Below are 18,416 nucleotides of genomic sequence, written 5' to 3'. Positions count from 1 at the left end.
ATTGGAAAATACTGCAGAGTATGTATTCCACAACACACCCGAGGGGCCACTGAAAGCTTTAGGATGCACAGCACGGAAACAAAACAAAAATCTTTCTCCTCCATCCAAAAAGTCTCATTTGCCTCTATTTGTTTGCATTTTGCTGAATCTGGATTTGGTTATTGCTGGTGGAGGGGCAGGGAGAGAGGTGCCTGTTCTTAGTGTTCCCTTTTAAAAAAAAAAAAATCAGTCAAAAAAGAAAACAAAATCTCAACAGATGCTTCCAGATTGAACGTGCAAAGAAAATAAGAATATAAATCAGTGAAGCAAGCTAGGAGATTGCACCAGTGTGGCATTCACAAATCTTCTCATCGTGCACAAGAGTTAATTACATTGCTGAAATCAAACATTGAGAACAGGCTACAAACAGATGCCTCCTGCCTAGAAGAAAGTTCTTTGATCATTCTCACTGGCCTTCTTTAATTCCAATGGTGGCATCTTTCCTCTAATATGCTGTAACAGAATTTTAGAAAAATTCATTTGACAAAACCATTTCGGGAATAACATGAATGATAAAGAACGTTGTTCTCCTGATATGGAATAGCTGATGTTAGGATTGAGTTTTTATACAAATGTAAGGCCCCAAACCGAACCCCTCCAAGAGATTTGTACAGCTCCCTAATTCCCTGGGCTGATCTATACTTGCCCCATTGTAGGTTAGAGGCCCCTGGAGAACAGCAATTTCTATTTCAGTGGTGTGCAAAGTGGGGGATATGACATTTTGAAAGGGGGGGTGCAACACAATCGGCCTCCCCCCATTTGGCTTCCGCTGCCTCACCAGCTCTCTCCTTTCTTCTGTGCAGCCTCCTCCGCGTCTATCACCAAGGGAACAACCCCTGCAGCTGGGCCAATCAGAATGTGAACAGACCCTGAGTCAAGCAGTGGGGGCAGCCTGCGAGTTCCCGGCTTGATAAGGTACCTTCCCAGGGTTCCTCCTTGGTACCATCCTGGAATGGTCCCCCGACCACCCCTCTCCCTTTAGGGCAACACCTGGAGCCTCCCAGCGCCCCCTTCCTGAGCATATCACACCCTTCCTGAGTGCAACTGCATTCCTTCCTGTGGTCTTCCCACAGGATGGGGGGTGGGGCACAGCTAATTGCAGGACCTAAAAAGTTTGTTCACCCTGTTTGATACCACACCACATGCCACCAGTCTCTTCTTTCCTGTTCTTGTCAAGTCAGCCTTACTGAACTCATAACTAAGGCTACCACTTAGTCACTCAGATCATGGGAATCACAAATTCATGACTTCTGGAGACCTCCATGACCTCAGCCTACAACAGCCATGAGTTGCACAGCTCCCTGCCACCCACTGGGGCAGGCAGCTGCACCTCTGGGTGTGGGCAAACCCCTGCAGCTCCTGGCTGCCCGTGCAGTGGGAGACCTCAAGAGAGGTAGACAGAGGGGAAACCCCACAGCTCCCAGCTGCCACAGGCAGCAGCTGTACTCCACAACAGCTCCCTGCCATCATGGACAGCAGGAAGTTCCCACTGCTCCCAGCTGCTCCTCTTAGCAGGGCTCCCACAGCTTCAAGCCATGGGCAGCAGCAGACTCTGGAGCTCTGACACCCATCTCATGGTAGGGGCCCCTAAACTCCCAGATACCACACCACTGTCAGTGTGGGGACCTACAGATCCCCAGGTCATCGCTTTCATGAATTTCTCTTTATTGCATGTGACTTCTCTGTGCCTTAAAAAAATCTGTTACAAAATCTTCTGCTTAGTCGCAACAGAAGAAAATGAAGAGAAGACACAGCACAAGAGGCTATTTAGGAGGATGGGGTGGGGGTGCAATGTAAAAGATGCTCTGCAGAGCACAGAGATGAGAGAGGAAAGTTGGAGATGAAAAAGAATGGAGTCAGCTTAGGTGAAGACTTTACCTGTGCAGAGGGAGGGCGAGATACTCCTTTGCTGATCACCACTCTACATTTCTAGCTGCATGAAGCAGTAATGGTTTCGTACCCCAGACTCACTGCACCTCATTAACAATGGGAAAGTATCTGTCTTGCCATTTATTTTCCTGCTTCTGTTCCTGGAGGCTACGAAGTGTGAATTTCATGAAAGCCACTACTTTTATGGATCCAACCCTTCTGTCTGATACACTTTCACACTGGGTTAGACGTCAGATTGGAACCACATATTATTCTATTATCACCTTGAAAAGGAATTCATTGAAAATGAATTTTCTGGCTTCAAATGAACTTCATCCTTTTCATAATGTGAGCCTGCCAAAAAAGACCAGCTCTTCATTTTAACTTGGTCCCTTTAAGCCAGTTGATATAGTTGGTTCAAATTAGCCATACGAAATTTTATTTTAAAGCAGTTAATACGTCCATGCTATTAACATGCAGAATGACCCAATGTAAAAAACGCAGCATATAGTACAGTAAATCCATTCCCCAGGCCTTTTATATTGAGAATAGAATGAAAATGTAAACTTTGGAGAGATTACAACACAGAAAACAAATCCACAAGTGGCTGCTGCTTGTAAATCCACGTTCTTTCCTTAAGCCCTACCTCCTCATGTTCCTTCTTGCTCTTTATAGCTGAATGCAGAAATCACCACTGGCAGGGCTCTTTACTGTTAGGCTCTAACAAAGGAGACAGATGCTCCAATCACATTAGCCAGTTAAATGGTTCAGCATGGATACAAAAAATCTGTCTTTAAAGCATAAGGTAAAGGCAAGATACTACAATGCACAGTATCTGAAGGATAGAATAGAAAACAGATGATCAGTACTGCTATTGAACTTTTTTAGACCCCATCTGGAATTACCTGTGTGTTTCTGATCACTGTGCCACAATCAGGATACTATTGTCTTGAGTAACTGTAGCAGAGAAAACGCAAAAAAGAAATTAAGTTTCGAGAATCAGCCATGTTTTGTCATAAAACAGGAGACATTTGGTGACTGAAGTTCCCCAAATTACTGCAGGCACTGATGAGGTTGAGAGAGACATTTAACACACTGGTAAAATACTTTTTAAGAAGGAAATTACTACTCATACATATCTGTTTCATACTAACAGCACTAAACATATAGAATTAGGTAATTGAGCTGAAACAGATGTGGTTCAGAGAAAAAGTAGATTGTATACTGATGATGGAGGGGCAGCCAGTTGGGATAAAGATGATACCTTAAAGAAAACGGCACAAAGGAATGATGTTTCTCTGTTATACAAGTGTCATATGTTCTCATATTTTTCTTTCTTGAATCACAATAGGACTCCTTTGGGCTCATTAGAACACAGATACAAATTGTACCACTGTACAAAGAAGTTAAACTGAACATCATAAAACAAGCAGCCTACTTTGCAGAGGCCAGCCTTGGGATGAGCAGGACAGAACCCATGTTGGTTATTGAGAATCAGCAATCATGGGCATACACTGGCAATGAAAGAAGCTAAATCACTGTTTGTTTTCAACACAATATGAAATAATGAGCAAAAACCTGTATTTGTGTTTTGCAGAGGCGAAGGGAAAGTCAGACTTTAAATTCCTTTCCCCTACAGTCCTGCTGTCGTGGTGGAGGAAAGTCGGCTAGAGATGCTGATGCTGTATGGATGCTCAGTTCTCAAAACTCCTGTGTCATCAGAAGAGGTTTCTCAACTTATTGTCCTCAACATTCATAATTTAGATTTATTTCTGGATCCTCAAGCCACAGCAGTAGCTAAAAGTACTATCACCATCTCTCTATATTGCGCCTCTATTATCTGTGAGGCTGGACAACTACAGGTTGCACGACCAGGAAAATCCACTTCTTATATGCATCCTTTCTGAGTTTATGCTCGCCAAGGATTTCCCCAGTAAGCCAAGCTGTTTGCTCACCATATTTGCTTTTTTTCTTTTTAACTGCACATTGGAATGATTTGTTCCTCTGCCTTCACAAAGACTTCTTTAAAATTCTGCCAGTTCTCCTGGACTCCTTTCCCCTTCATATTAGCATCCCAGGGGATCCTGCCATTCAGTTCTCTGAGGGAGTCAAAGTCTGATTTTCTGAAATCAAGGGTCTGTACTTTACTGCTCACCTTTCTTCCTTTTGTCAGGATCCCACAATCCACCATCTCATGATCATTGCAGCCCAGGTTGCCACCTACTTCTATTTCTCCTGAAAGTTCCCTCCCGGTTTGTTAGCAGCAGGTCAAGCTGTGCACGGCCCCTGTTTAGTTCCTTCACCACTTGTACCAGGATGTTATCCCCAACATTCTCCAAAAACTTCCTGGATTGTCTGTATGCTGCTGTATTGGTCTATCAATAGATGTCATGGTGATTAAAGTCTACATGTGAACTAGAGTCTGTGATCTGGAAGCGTCTTTTAATTGTCGATAGAAAGCCTCGTCTATCTTATCCACCTGATGAGGTGGTCTGTAGCAGACACCAACCAAATCATCACCTCTGTTGCTCCTCCTCTAAGTTTGACCCAAAGACTCTCAACAGGCTTTTCTCCCTCTGTATGCTGGAGCTTTGAGCAATCATACTGCTCTCTTACATAAAGCAGAGCTCCACCTTCTTTCTCCTCTGCCTGTCCTTCCTCAACCGTTAATACCCTTCCTTAACTGTGCTCCAGTTATGAGCGTCATCCCACCAAGTCTCCAATATTCGAATCACCTCAGACTTCATCAACTGTGCCAGGGCTGCTAATTCTTCCTGTTTCCCAGGGTTCTTGCATTTGTGTAAAAACACCTTGGAAAATTTGTTCATTGGACTACTTTCTCCTTTTGAATCACGGGTCTTCCTTTGCTGTTCTCCCCCTCGTGTGCTTCTTCCCAACACTTAGTCACTTGGCCTTAGTGCCTCACTTCCCCACATGTCAAATGGGGATCATAGGACTTCCCTATTTCAGGAAGATGTTATGAGAACAACAACATTAAAGCTTGTGAAGCACACCGAAATCTACTTCTGCATAGGAAATGGGAAGCAATAATCATACTGCCTGGCCTTAAATCGGTTTTGTTACTTCAATTTCTTCATCTTCAGGTTTAATGACAAAGAAGGAATCATCACTTAGGAAGATTCTGCCAAGCTTCACTAGATTTGGCACACAGGAATGGATGAGGAAACGTTAAAAATCTAGGAACAAGTGGACTGAGTGGCGTACATTGCAAGGCAATATGATCAGCAGCAAGTTTTCTAGCATAAATACGTATCTAACAAATATTCAGTAGCCCACAAAAACTCTTTTCAATAACACCTCATTTGGACAGTTGTTTTTAATTGTAGCAGGGTATTTACATTCATTTGGAAGCAGACTTCCAACATCAGTCAGACTTCATACCAGCAAAATTATTACTATGCTCTGAAAAAGTTAGTGTTCATTATCTCGAGACTTATGCCTTAGTGGAGTAAGAACCTACTTTTTTCTGTTGCTTTTAAGAGACCAAAAAAAAAAAAAAAAAAAAAAAAAGCAGATCCCACTCAACGTCCTGGTACATTTTTCCTCAAAAAGTAACAATTTTTTATGTATTGACAATTTTAAAATAAGAGGTGGCTTATGCATTCACTTTATTAAACACTCATAGAAGCTTTAAACTGTATTAGCAGTAAAACAGATATCCTCATTTTTTAAATTGTCTGGCTCAAATTCCATCAATAACTACAACAGAATATCTTCTGGCATCTTCATTGAATTAAGTCACTAACTTTGTTGATAAAGATACTTTAAATTGCTTACCTTTGACATTTTCACTAAGTATCTATTTTTGTGTCCCCTATCTCTTGAGTGTAATCATATCATATGACAAAATCCAAAATACCTATAATTATATACATTTATAGATAGATCTTTAATACTAATGAATGCAAGAAAGTTTTCAAGAACAAAAATAGTAATTTGCTTAAGAAATTGCCACTTTTCATACATTGGCCACAATGCTTACTGTAATTAATTATTTGCAAGTGTAATTTGCTGTTAGGAAGGTATTTTTATATATTTTAAGCTGCCTTTAAGCAAAATTAGCAACTGACAATTAAGTAGGATCAAGTAAACTTTAGCTCTGAGCAGACCAAAAGCACGTGCTTTCTTGACCAGGGACCATATTTAGACATGGCAGGTCTACAGTATATAGTTGCAATTAAGGTTATTAGTATAAAAGGGGACAAATGGGAAAAACAAACAAGGACTGAAATGTTTTCCAGCCTGACAGTTCCTCAAAATGTGCACAATCTAACTGACTGACTACAATTCTAGAAGAACCAAATTCCTGAAGACGTTTTAAGGCCATCCCTAGTCTTCCATCGTTTTAGAGTCCCAGCCCAAAAGGACAAACACCTGAAGTCTTTAACCAGGTACAGACACACAGAACTGGAGTTATCAGAGCTTAACCTCTTTCAATGGCATTTACCTCACATGTGCAATAACTTTTACTAAGAAAACAGTCTCATACAAAAGCTAAGGAGCTGTTGTTCCAAATACCAGGATGCTTACTAACCTTGACAGTAAAACATTATCAAAGCTTACTGCCAAGAGGCTTAAAAGTATTTACCAAATTTAATAAACATTGACCAAACGTGCTGAATCCAAAATTGTAGGCCCTTCAGTAACATGAAGCTCTTGAACTTTATGCATTATACTTAAGCATTCAAATACCATGACAATGTTATCACAAACACGGAAAAAGTGTCTTTGTCATAGAAGTGCAAGGTTTTAAGTTTGATTCTCAGTACAGCATTTCGGAGATTTCGTTTGCATAATCATTTTATTAAATGGATTTCTGTTAACTGTCTGGGGAAATCTCAGTACAAATTACCGGTAACAGCTCAAATCTCTCCCATTAGCCTCAACTCTTATTAAATGTATTTAAAGTGCAGGGCCAAATCTGGAAGCTACATTTATTTAAACCATGACAATTTGGCCCACCAACTTAAGCAGAAAAATTAGAACTTCATGGATATTCATCGAGAGCACTTCCTTACTGTAATCGGTCACCAGTGTCCTTAAGTTAAAATTATCTAAAATTATTTAATATTGTGACCCTATTGCAGTTATTTATAATTGGTCCCCCATAGATGTACTCCTACAATCCTTTCCTTCTGCTTCCCCTTCGCTTAAAAGGAGACATGCAGGAGCAGCACCCAGGGGATCTTCTGCTGTTTGAGGAAAACCCCTTGCAAATGTCTGGGAACGTTTACTCACGTACAAACCCAAAGACATGGAATGGGATCAAGTTTGGGTAGCGGCAAGCCATCATTACTACGGAATTCACGGGCCCTATGTAGCTAGTACCCATAGATGGGGTACCTACTGCTCTAAATAGATAGTTATAAATAGATTTTGTTAATACTTCAGAAGTTTAATTGGTTACATGACATAATTAAGTGAATTAGAACAGGATCAAGACTCAAAAATCAGTAACCACAGATATCAATTATACTGGTCAGTTAGCTACACCAGCTGCTTGTGTTTCTATAGCAACATTTATCCTCAGCACTATCTAGAACAAATACTTTTCTGGAGTCAGTCAGCCCAGGACCAGGATTTGAGTTCTACATTTTGGGAGTGTCCCACCTAATTAACTATGTGTGAGCACACTAGGCATTACACACACAAATTTCCAATCCCAAAAGTAAATGTTTATGAAGGCTATAAGCTAATGAAAGCCAAAATGCTCAAGAACTTTTTATCTTAGTGTATACTGCCAACTGCATTACTATAGCCAAACCATGCCCCAGAGCCCAAGTCAAGTATCAACCCCAGGAGCCTAAATGTCACTAAAATTAAAAACCAAGCCAAGGCTGGCAAAAAATGCAGTTAGCGGAGTTAATAGTGATGACTGCTTAAACTCAGCAGTTTCTGGCACATGCATTTTAACTTTTCAATTTCAATAAATTTAAAGATCACACGTGTTAGTGTTGTCCCAATGAAGGGTACAGAAATGGAAGAGATTTAAATGTTAGGATGATTATTTCCATTTTGAGGCCAAATCCTCCAGTAATAAAGTTGGCAAGGCTCCCTTTGAAGTCTATTGTAGCAAGTAATCATTACATTACCAAGAACAAGACCCACCAGAAGCTGCAGTGCTCAAAAGTAAGTGAAGCCCTTAAACTCTGCAGAAGCCAGACCTGCTAGACCAGAAGCCTGTGCTCAGGAAATATGAAGCTTGCTGTTTAATCAAATACAGAACCACCTCCCCACATTAATGTAATACTACAACTTAAATGCTGAGCATTGAGACTCAGCTAATCCCAAAATTAACCTTGCTTCTTAAATGTCAAACCTGCCAAATTGTTTCCAGGAAGAATTTCTGATGGTTTCCTTTTTTAGTGTCTTAGTGTGGAATCCAGCTAAATTCATATTGTTCAAACTACCTTAACCTGGGAACTCCCTTGACTTGAGTGATACTTAAACCTAACCATTGCCTTAACACATAATATTCTGGTTTTAAATTATGTAAAAGGCTGAAACATTTGTTCCCCTCTCTCACCAGCTTCCTTCAAACAAGGCACAGAACCAACAGCTGGAATGCTATTCACATTATTTTATCACTCTGACATGGAAGCCTCTACAAGCCATGCAGGAAACAATTTTGCCTTTTAATCTGTATTTGGAAGCCTGAAGACTCTGAGCATTAGAAAGGAACATGCAATCCCAGAAATTTAGAAACCTCACTAACTCGCTTTGGGAAAGCTACAATTTTCCAATGTTATCTGGGAATTACCCCTCAAAAGAAACCTGTACACAAAAATATTAATGTTGTTTATATTTTTATTAAAAAAAAACACAAGGGAAGAAAGATAGAAAGCCAGAGCAACAAAGATCAAGGAATAATTTGATAAACTCAATCCTACCTGAAGGCAAGAGAAACTTAACTCGTTAGAACGGTCTGTCAGTTTTCTTCCCCCAAAATTCTCTGAATGGCCAAAAATATTTTCTTATGGGCAGTTTGACCCAAGAGGTGGATTGCCGTTATACACAAGTGGAGATAATGCACTGCATGGTTGTGCTGAGAGGAAAACTCATGTAATAGCAAAGTCATCTGTCTCCATTTCATAAAGCGATCCTAGGGAATTGTAGGAACTGAAAGCTGGACAATTTCTTAACACGCAAATGGCTTGGACATATTGAGTCCAGCGTCATGGCCAGTAAAGATGCTGAGTGGACTGCTTCAGCTTTCTCCAGAACAGTTATTAACTGCCTCAAGCTCCACCAAGAGCTGACTTAGAAAATATCAGCCAAAGATTCACTAGTTGGCATGGTTAATAAAGGGGACGATCACCCGGAGGACTTTTCTATATACTGAAGTAGAAAAGACTAAGGGAAAAACAGAACTAAAAGTGTATTGTCTCTGCTCCTCAACAGACATGTAAAACCCCTCAAGATTGGCAGTAGGCTCTGTCCATTTCTCTTGAATGATGACCTAGCAACTGTGACCCAAGCATTTATCAACTCCACTCATGCCTGGAGCTGACAGCTGACAGCTGAGACTATCCAAAGCTCAGCTTTTGTTATCACAAACTCCCCAGTGGAGCAGAAATGTCTGTGAAAACACATTACCACTGACCTGCACCTTCCACTCCCCTATCCAGCTTCCACAGCCAATTCAGGTCCTGTAGGGTCTTGATGGGATCAGACACACTCTCTCTCATTCTGTGACCGCTGGAGCAAACTGATCTCAATGGGGACACTGAAGTTCCCAGAGTGAAGTTCCCATGAGACAGAGGTCTTTGTGGCAGAACATCCTGCTAAAGGAGATCGGAATATGGCTTGACTCAGTCTTTTCAGAGCTCTCTGCAAAGCCCTCTCCTGAACAGTCTTCTTTCAGCAACAGATGTAAAAATTAAAAGAACAAGCAATGAAAAGGAGAATCCCTGAGTACCAAACCTAGGACAGCAAACAGCATGCCGGGATAAATGTAATACTACTAGCAATACTGCAGCAAGTGGGTCAGTGCTACAGCAAACCTTAAAAGGCCAACATAAACTGACTTTGTTCAGACTACTGGGATGCTGGTGGTCCAACCTCCCTTATGGTAGCTTCAGTGGGAGAGATGGCTGCTGCCCCCAACACAACTCTACAAAAGTCGGTTCACTTATAGCTCTTGCTCAGCCAACAGTCTCAAGCTCCTTCCAAAACCCTCAGAATTCACACAGCCTAATTGATAATGACAGTGAGAAATTTTTGTCACTTCACTGAGGTTGTAATTTGTACCTTGATAGGGAAGAGACAGTTCCTAACTCACAAGCCCAGAAGCTCTAGTAAAATGAAAGAAGAAGAATTTTGACCTTCCAGTCTCTGTCCTGCACTAATGTGTGTCAACCTCACTCTCCTGCAGTAGGCAGCTGAGAGAACCAGTCACTAAAGAAACAAGGTTGGGGAGAGAGTAGCTTTTATTCAATCAACTTCTGTTGATGAGCAAGACCACCTCTCAAGAACTAGTCATGTCCCTTCTGTCTGAATTCCTGTTCCTCCCACATCTCTTATGGAGTACAGCCAATGACACAGCATCCCATGCAGCACTCCAGAACAAAATCACTATGCAGTCTTTAAAATAAAGGGCACAAGGAACTGAGTCATAACTGAACAGAAATTGCTACTTGTTTTTAACTAACCAAATAGATATGCACCAAGGGCATTTGTTCTAACATGGTGCCCCTCAAAGCGAGGAACAAAGAAACAAAATAATTAATTTCTTCCAAGTTAGAAACCAGTTCACAAAGGATGGAATCGGCCTAGAAAAACCTTGAAAGGGAACATAGAGAAACTCCTCTCCCAAGGAGAAAGAAACAGACTAGATAAAAAAATAAACATACACGGTAAGAACTCTCAGGGTGAAGGGTTCAGAAGGGCCTGGATGACTTCAGAGCTTACAGCTGTTCACTCTCCCATGAGACTGTCACCTTGGGAAAAAAATAAAACAAAACTCATCTTCAATGTGAAGCCAAGGGAGTGGCCAGCTTCCACTGAGGAGAGAAAAGATATAGGGCACATGAGGAATAAAGAGTTTACTGGCTTCCCCTTTCCATTCACAGAAGGAAACTGATGGGCAGGTGGATGAGGAAAGCGGACTCAGAAATCACTGCAAGCAAGAGTTTTTTTGCCTTCCTGCAGGAGCCAGAATCCTTCTGAACTGCAGAACAGCCTGTCATATCTGATGTGTGACACTTGGTAGCTGCATTCATGCTATCTTTTCCCTTCTTCTGGCTCTGTAAACAGCGGAAGATTTAGATAGCTCTTCTGAGTCCTCCATTCCAGCGTCCAGACACCGTGACCCCGGAAACACCCTGGGGTCATCTCAGTTTTAACATTTAATAAGGAACTGATGTTTCTTGGTTAAAGTCTGTTGTTTTCTACCTTGCGCCTCTCACATGCACACCTAGAGAAAGGTGTTGCAACAGTCAAAAAGGCAGAGCCATGGTTTGGGCACAGCCTTCCCCACGCCCTCATTCAAACACACTTCTGTCTTAAAAAGGTGACAATCTCCAACGAGCTGCAGCTTGCCTTCAAGAGAGGCAAGGAGAAAGTGAACAGGAAGCCAGATATAAGGAACCAAAAATGTATGGTTCTGCTGCCTGTTATCTGAAGGACAGGGAGTATCCACCCATGACAAACTGCTGACCACAGTTGGAGACAGATCAACTCCATCCCATGCCACTGCAGGACAGGCCCCCTGACAAGAGTGAGGGAGCTGCCTGCTGCATTTTATGACTATTTTCTGGTCTGATCTATCCATATAATGGGTTAATTCCAGCAGGAGTTAACTGCACAGACAGAGTAAAGTGGACATCTCTTTACATACCCAATGGTTCTAAGACTCAGTGGCAGGATTCAGGTTACAGACTCCCCATATGAGGCTAAACCTCTTGGAGTTTGCCCCCTCCACCATCTGGGGCAGCTGAGCTTGGGTGGGCCTCAGGCTCTGGTCCTCCCATTCCTGGAGTTGTGTAGTAATTTGTATTGTCAGATGGGGCTCATGGTACAATGAAATCTGAGAATTCCTGAAACAGCCCCATTATCTGACGCAGAAAGGACAGTGTGTGTTTTGAAATTTTCCATCAGACTATGGGGAGACTGGACCTACCAGCTTAGTGTAAGAGCAGGGAAGGAAGGACTCTAGAACAAAGAGCTTTGGGTGAAATACAAAGAGCCCCTGAAGCAGACAGAGTGCCTGAGCTGAGGGTGTCTGAGATAAAATAGTCCTGCTTACATTTAGAAGAGTAGGTTGTAAAGCACATTTGAGCTAACAGTTTACAAAGTGTCAACACAATGAATTTTTAAAAAGTGTTCACCTACTAGACTACCAAAATCAAAAACTTACAATGAAAAGCAAACATTTAGCCACACCAGCCTTACAAGGGGTTAAAGTGAGACCACCAATTTAAAATCCCATCAAGATTTTTAAACAGGAGTTTTATACCAGCTTCTGAAACCCCAGGTCGATTTTTCTTGTTTTACAATTGTATTTTCCTATCTTGAGGGGCTTTCTTTCTATATTAATGAAAGAAAGAGAGGAAAAAAACCAAGTAGTAACAGGAGAAAGTGACAAACTCATTATGCAGTGAAGCTGCCTAGGCACTAAGAGTCAGATGCAGAAAGTAAACAAACATGGAGAAAATGGCATTTGCTTAACCCTTTTGGTTACAGAGACACGCTCATATTCTGGGTCAATGACAGATGACATTTGATACAATACTAGGTCATGTAATTTGAGTTAATAAAGCTCCTTAAAAGCAAGATCTGCGCAAATATTAGGGACATCACCTTAAAATGGGTTAACTGATCATTAATTTTCAGCCAATGAACAACATTCGCTGAGCACAAGACTTCCAACTTCAAAGTTCTCTCTATGGCTAGTAGGGTTCAGAAAGCACTTTTTTTCTCCGTTTGTGTAATGCTCTCCCCCTAATATAACATCTGGCAACACAATTCTATTGATCATTTGATTTCAATTATGCTTGTGAAATGCAGCTTTAGGTATCAGTAAACAATTTCTTACCACCTCATCATGCTTTATTGAGCACTAAGATAGCAATCACACAGAGGGAGTCTCTCAGTTCAGACTGGTGCAATATTTAAAAACACCATCTAGCTTCTTTTTAACAAACATGCAGTGATTGTATAATTTAAGTCTCTTGCTACATTGGCCCACTGCTGCTGCTCAGATCTCCCCATCTTCAACAAATGTAAAAAACTACGTGAGCAAACTACTGAATGGCTGTACTGTCATACATGCCAGGCGTTTATGACTGCAAAATTCTGAAGGAGATAGGAGAAATGAGCTCTGCTCAATTACAGTATTTCAGTTCCTGCCCATTGTGGAAGAAGGCACCACATGGTACAACATTCTCTAGGTCTGAGAAAGTGCAACTGTAAAGACGGCAACCATGCACATACCTGCCAACACAAAGAGAGAACAACTAAAACAAATCCCCTGAAATGTTAACTGAGGTCTTGGAGAAAACTCATTCCTGAGCAAAAACTCTAAATAGACACTACACTAGACATTCCATTTTCAAGCATCTCACACAGATGAAATTCACCACAACTAATCAAAAGCTGTAATACCATCGAGGTGTGGCAGCTATATCGAGACGTTATTTGCATGCATCTTTAATTAACCACACTGAATGTCTTTTAGTGTACTCACTCCAAAAGTATTATCTTATTGTGTAGTTTTATAAATAGCACATTAAAAAAGCAGGTTATTTCTATTAACAATTGGCATTCAGGGCTAAAAGCAAGGTGCAGCTAAACAGCACAGTCAGAAATATTACACTGCTATACAAAGATACAGACTGTAATTAGCATCCCACTTTGCATATACAATTGCTGCCATATTATTACAGAGACCTAATTGATAAACAAGAATTCAGACATGACCAGTTGCTCTCATCTCTATTGTTGTACGCTAATGAAAGGGCACTGTTCAATTCAGTTTCCGAATATCTAAAACACGACACTGAATTTGAAGACAATCTAGAAAGAAGGCCACAGAATTGTGTGCTGACAATGGCATTGTATCCACACAACAAGAGCAAACAGTAAATGGGATACAAAGGATCCCCACAAAATAATAACAACGTTACTATCCAGCTGTATTATGCTGAGCAATCCCTCCCTTTGTCTCACATGTTTTCACTTCCAATCAATGGAGAAATGGTGGTGGAGTGGGATGTTGCTGAGGGTTGGTTGGTTTGTTTTGTGGCGAGAGGGAAGGGCTACACTTCTTGTGTAAAGTCAGACTCTGGTAAGACCACAAACCCAAGGTGCCCAAAATGGCATGTATTAGGGCTAAGTTCCTGCTTTGCGGTTTTTAGTTGAGTGATTCTAAGAACATTAGCCCTTTTCTGCCAAATGAAAGTGTAACCAACAGCAACATCTGTGCATGACGAAGCTCCTTCAATTGCCAGAGAGTTCCATTCTCACCTTTGGAAAGAGCACAAGGAAGCACAGGTCTGGTGCTGCGATGCTAGACCCTTTGCCAGCTCCAAAATAAGGTTACAGTACTGCAGCCTGAAGCACAAAAGTATAAAATAGAAGAGAATATTAAGGCAGTTGCATCAGGAATGGCACTTCCTGGACACTGGTATTTCACAAGTGCACTAAAACAATAAGGTTTCTTGGAAACATCTCAAGTACTATTTCCACCTTGATATTCGTGTCATCAACAATAAGATTGTGCAGACAAAGACTTGCTAACTTTTACAGTCCTGGCTCATTGTAAACTCTGGTGATAGACCAAATAAATAGTCAAACACAAGCAGGCATCTGCTAGTTCCTTTTGACAATGTGACGAGCTCTTCAGAACACCTATACAGCGTACCTCATCTTGAAATGCATTAGACAAGGCCAGATGAAAGGAGAGCTTTAACAGTTTGTGACTCTCTCTCTCATTTATTATTTTATCTGTCCCAAAATCAAAGTCCTAAACATGATTCCACAGACACTGTTTTTTGATTCTCAGTAAGGCACACAATAAACACACACTCTCTTATGGTTCTTCATGGCCCCCACCTCATCATTATACTGGATCACGAAGGGTATGACAATTGCATAGCTAAAATTGATGTATCTGTGCTTGGCTAACTTGCCTGTCTTTACAGAGGAATGTCGACGGGAGAGTTTATCCTGTCGAGCTCCCTTGGATTGACTGTGACTCTGGAGAGCTCTATTTGTGTGTCCGAACTAGACACGTGAAATCAAACCCCAGAAGATCAACCCTGGGCAAGTCAATCTTCATTGGTAGTGTAGATGTAGTCCAAGTCTACTAGAGTTAAAATTTGCACCTTTAATCATATTGCCTTGCAATTCAGTGTGCCTCATGTGGGTGTAAAGTATGATTAGTGACTCAAGTCGTCTGGGTCATTGGACCAAGGATTCCCCAAAATTTATCCCCCTCAACCTGGAAAATAATAGCATTTCACGAAGTTCCAGGGAGCTTTGCCTGTATCCAAGTTCCTCCCCTTGCTGCACCCCTCCTATCGCATGAGCCAACCTCTTTTGAGGGTGGTGCTGAAAGTGGATTTAATGCATCTGAAATCCTAGAAATGAATAAATAAAGGTTCCTATCACCCATGGAGAGGGGCAAAGGGGGGTGGCCAGAGTTTGCATGTGCACAGGGGTCGGTCCTGAGCCCTGCAGGGACAGTCTGCATGAAACTGTGGTGGGAGACGTTCCTGGGGTACGTAATGGAGGGCAATGCCCAGCCAAGGGCCTAGCTCAGGTGACAGAACCCAAGAAGCATCCAACATTCTAATAAGTTAGGGCTTGCGACATGTGTCTGCAGGAGCAGGTGAACACAAGGAGCAACTTCTGTGTTAAAAGCTTATGCAGGGTTAACGCATGGCTGGAGGGGACGGAAAGGGAATGGGGCACTAGATGTGCTGAGAAGAGTGGGGGCCCTACATGTTGCAGGGTGCAGTGGGGAGGGAGGTGCAGAAGCAGACAGACTCTTCAGTCCTACTTACACCTGCAAAGTTACTGTAGCCAACAGGGAGTGAAAAGGCCTAAATTCTGTGTTAGAGACCACGCCTGGGATTTCTGACACCAGCCCTGTTAGTGATTTACACACTCCAAATATTTCAAAAACCCCTGGCCCTAATCTCCATTTCCCTAACAAAATGAACAAAGGAACCAGAGCAACCACACAGCAACCACTCGGAAAAAACAGAAGAGTGATCTGGGACTACTCCCAGCTCCACCACTGGCCTGCTCGGAGTCCTAGGGCACGTCACTTCTTGCTGTGTCTCAGTTCCTCATCTATAAAATGAGGGTAATGACATGAAGTTCTCTGTGATACCCCCATGGAAACACTGTATAAAATCTAGCGCTTCATGTTATTACCTGGCCACAGTGGCATGTCAACTACTAATATTAGTAGGAACTACACGTGCCCAAATGACCATGAACTCCAGCAACAAAAATCTCTCTTCCTATTAAAAACAATAAAGATGGAAAACACCTAGGAAATGCGCTGCCAAAACATTTAATTAATGCAGAGTTCAAGTTGCCTGGTGGAAGTCTGCGCCCTTCTAGACCACTGTGTTCTGCAAAGCTTGAACTTCTACACCCACTCTGCCTCTGCAGTAGTGCCTATCGGTCAGGGAATAGGACACGGCTGTGCAAAGTGAAATGCCTTCAGCAAGCTGTGTTCCTACACAGGAACTACTTTCACTAGTGCTACACTCTGACCCTGAGATTATGCCCCAAAACACTACCACACTTGTTAAACTTTGCAACCCCTCAACTCTTACCTGCAGGATTGTATTCTCACTTACCTCGGCGCAGAACACAGCCTGCTCACTACTGACAAGCCCCATGGCAAGAAGACCTCTGTGCACTGCTGCTCAAAGAGTGTATACAAATCAGTGTTGAAATGACACATACTGGGTCTCTTTAAGACCTCTTTCCTTTGGTCTCTCACAGATGAGATGCTCAAGCCCAGACCTCCTACTATGAATGCACTGCCCTGTAGCAATCCTTAGACCAGTGTTTCTCAAACTATATTCTGCAGAACACTGGTGTTCCTTGAACAACTTGCAGGTGTACCGCAAGCGTCTGACACTTTTTTGATATCATACACTGATGGTATTGTACATGTTTTCTGTTATTAAACCAAGAAGCAATAATGCTTCTTATTGCTACGATACCTGATTAAATTACTTTATTTGTCATTGCTGCATATGTTGCTGTTTGACAATAATTTTTGAAGAAAATTTTATTAGGAGTTCTGCATAAATATATATATTATTATTTGGTGTTCTGTGGTCTCAAAAAGGTTAAGAAACATTGCCTTTGACTAATCCCCAGATCTCCTTACATAGTAACACCATTCTATACACCAACTAATGCCCTCACAGCGCTGCTGAAATGCAGGCAGGTAATGCCCAGGGCTACTGCAAGCTCATTCCAGGGGTCAGAGTTAAGGTTATGCATTTGTTGGTATTCAGAAGTTTGAGTTTTGCTGAACCTGACATTTCAGAAAGACAAAAGATATAGCCAGACAATCTTAACTCTTCACTCATGATTTGTGTGTGTGTGTGTGTGTGTGTGTGTGTGTGTGTGTGTGTGAATAGTATTTAAGTCCACCAATTCATACACCGCCACGAAACACAACTGTGAGCTGCTGTCAATCACTGGTACTGAGTCACTCCTTTCATTACATGCACTGACAATACAGTACAACCCACTGATTACAACAAAGGACACACTGTCCCTGCATGCACCCTTTTCATTTCCATCCCAGCAGATCTTTCTTCATGCTGTACACTCTTCACACAAATTAGGGCAGCAGCAGGACTACATCTTCTCATTTTTTCCTTTTTCATTCTCATGTCCCTCTTTTTATTTCCCCTCACTGATTAATTATCAGACTTTCCTATTTCTGGCACCATTAAGAAGCTACTTATGAGTTCACCAGATGATTTATAAGGAGAACACCACAATTGGTAAATGTATGTTTTGTTCCTTTACAGATGAATGTTCTAACAGGTGAAATTCTAGACTCTATTAATTTGCCCCACAAGCAAAATGCTCCCATAACTGCACAGGACAGGATATATATAACAGTGGTTTTGTGAGAGCAGAGTTAAATATAGCTAAATACCAAACCATTGTATTTACTCCTACAGCAGATGGATTCGACCGCTTGAACACAAAAGTGAGAGTTTATCCTTGAAAGTGTTTAAACAGAAAAGAATCAGTCTTGTGGCCGTTTATCTTGTAAATATTTAATTAAATAAATCTATCACCATGATCTAATCAAGCTTATCAAAACAACTCAAAGGAACAGATTAAGTCTCATGATAAATGTATGAGTTAAACAGAACATTTGACTGATAGAGAAACTGACAGGAAATTTCAGCAACTTGCTCATAAGCACTTGGTCGGTAACATTTCATGGCATGCATGTGTAATATTCTCTCAGCTATCCATTCGTAAATCAATAT

The 18,416-nt window shown here is 41.5% G+C and overlaps 1 protein-coding gene across 8 annotated transcripts in view; it reads right to left on the bottom strand.

The window, feature by feature from the left end:
- FHIT (fragile histidine triad diadenosine triphosphatase) overlaps positions 1-18,416 on the bottom strand; it is a 1,117,930-nt gene that overhangs the window by 764,459 nt on the left and 335,055 nt on the right. For 5 of the 8 annotated variants that reach the window (XM_075005823.1, XM_075005820.1, XM_075005819.1 and 2 more), the window contains one exon: positions 2,814-2,865. The exons of 2 other annotated variants lie outside the window; for them this stretch is intronic. The gene's annotated coding sequence lies outside the window, so the exon portion shown is untranslated. Of the gene's footprint in view, positions 1-2,813; positions 2,866-14,394; positions 14,439-18,416 lie in introns of those variants that run through there. One more of the 8 variants, XM_075005826.1, reaches the window with a different exon arrangement.

Source organism: Carettochelys insculpta, chromosome 11 (genome assembly GCF_033958435.1).
Source record: "Carettochelys insculpta isolate YL-2023 chromosome 11, ASM3395843v1, whole genome shotgun sequence".
Lineage (NCBI taxonomy): Eukaryota > Metazoa > Chordata > Testudines > Carettochelyidae > Carettochelys > Carettochelys insculpta.
The sequence above is the reverse complement of the archived record's forward strand: the minus strand, read 5'-3'. Positions and strand labels throughout refer to the sequence as shown.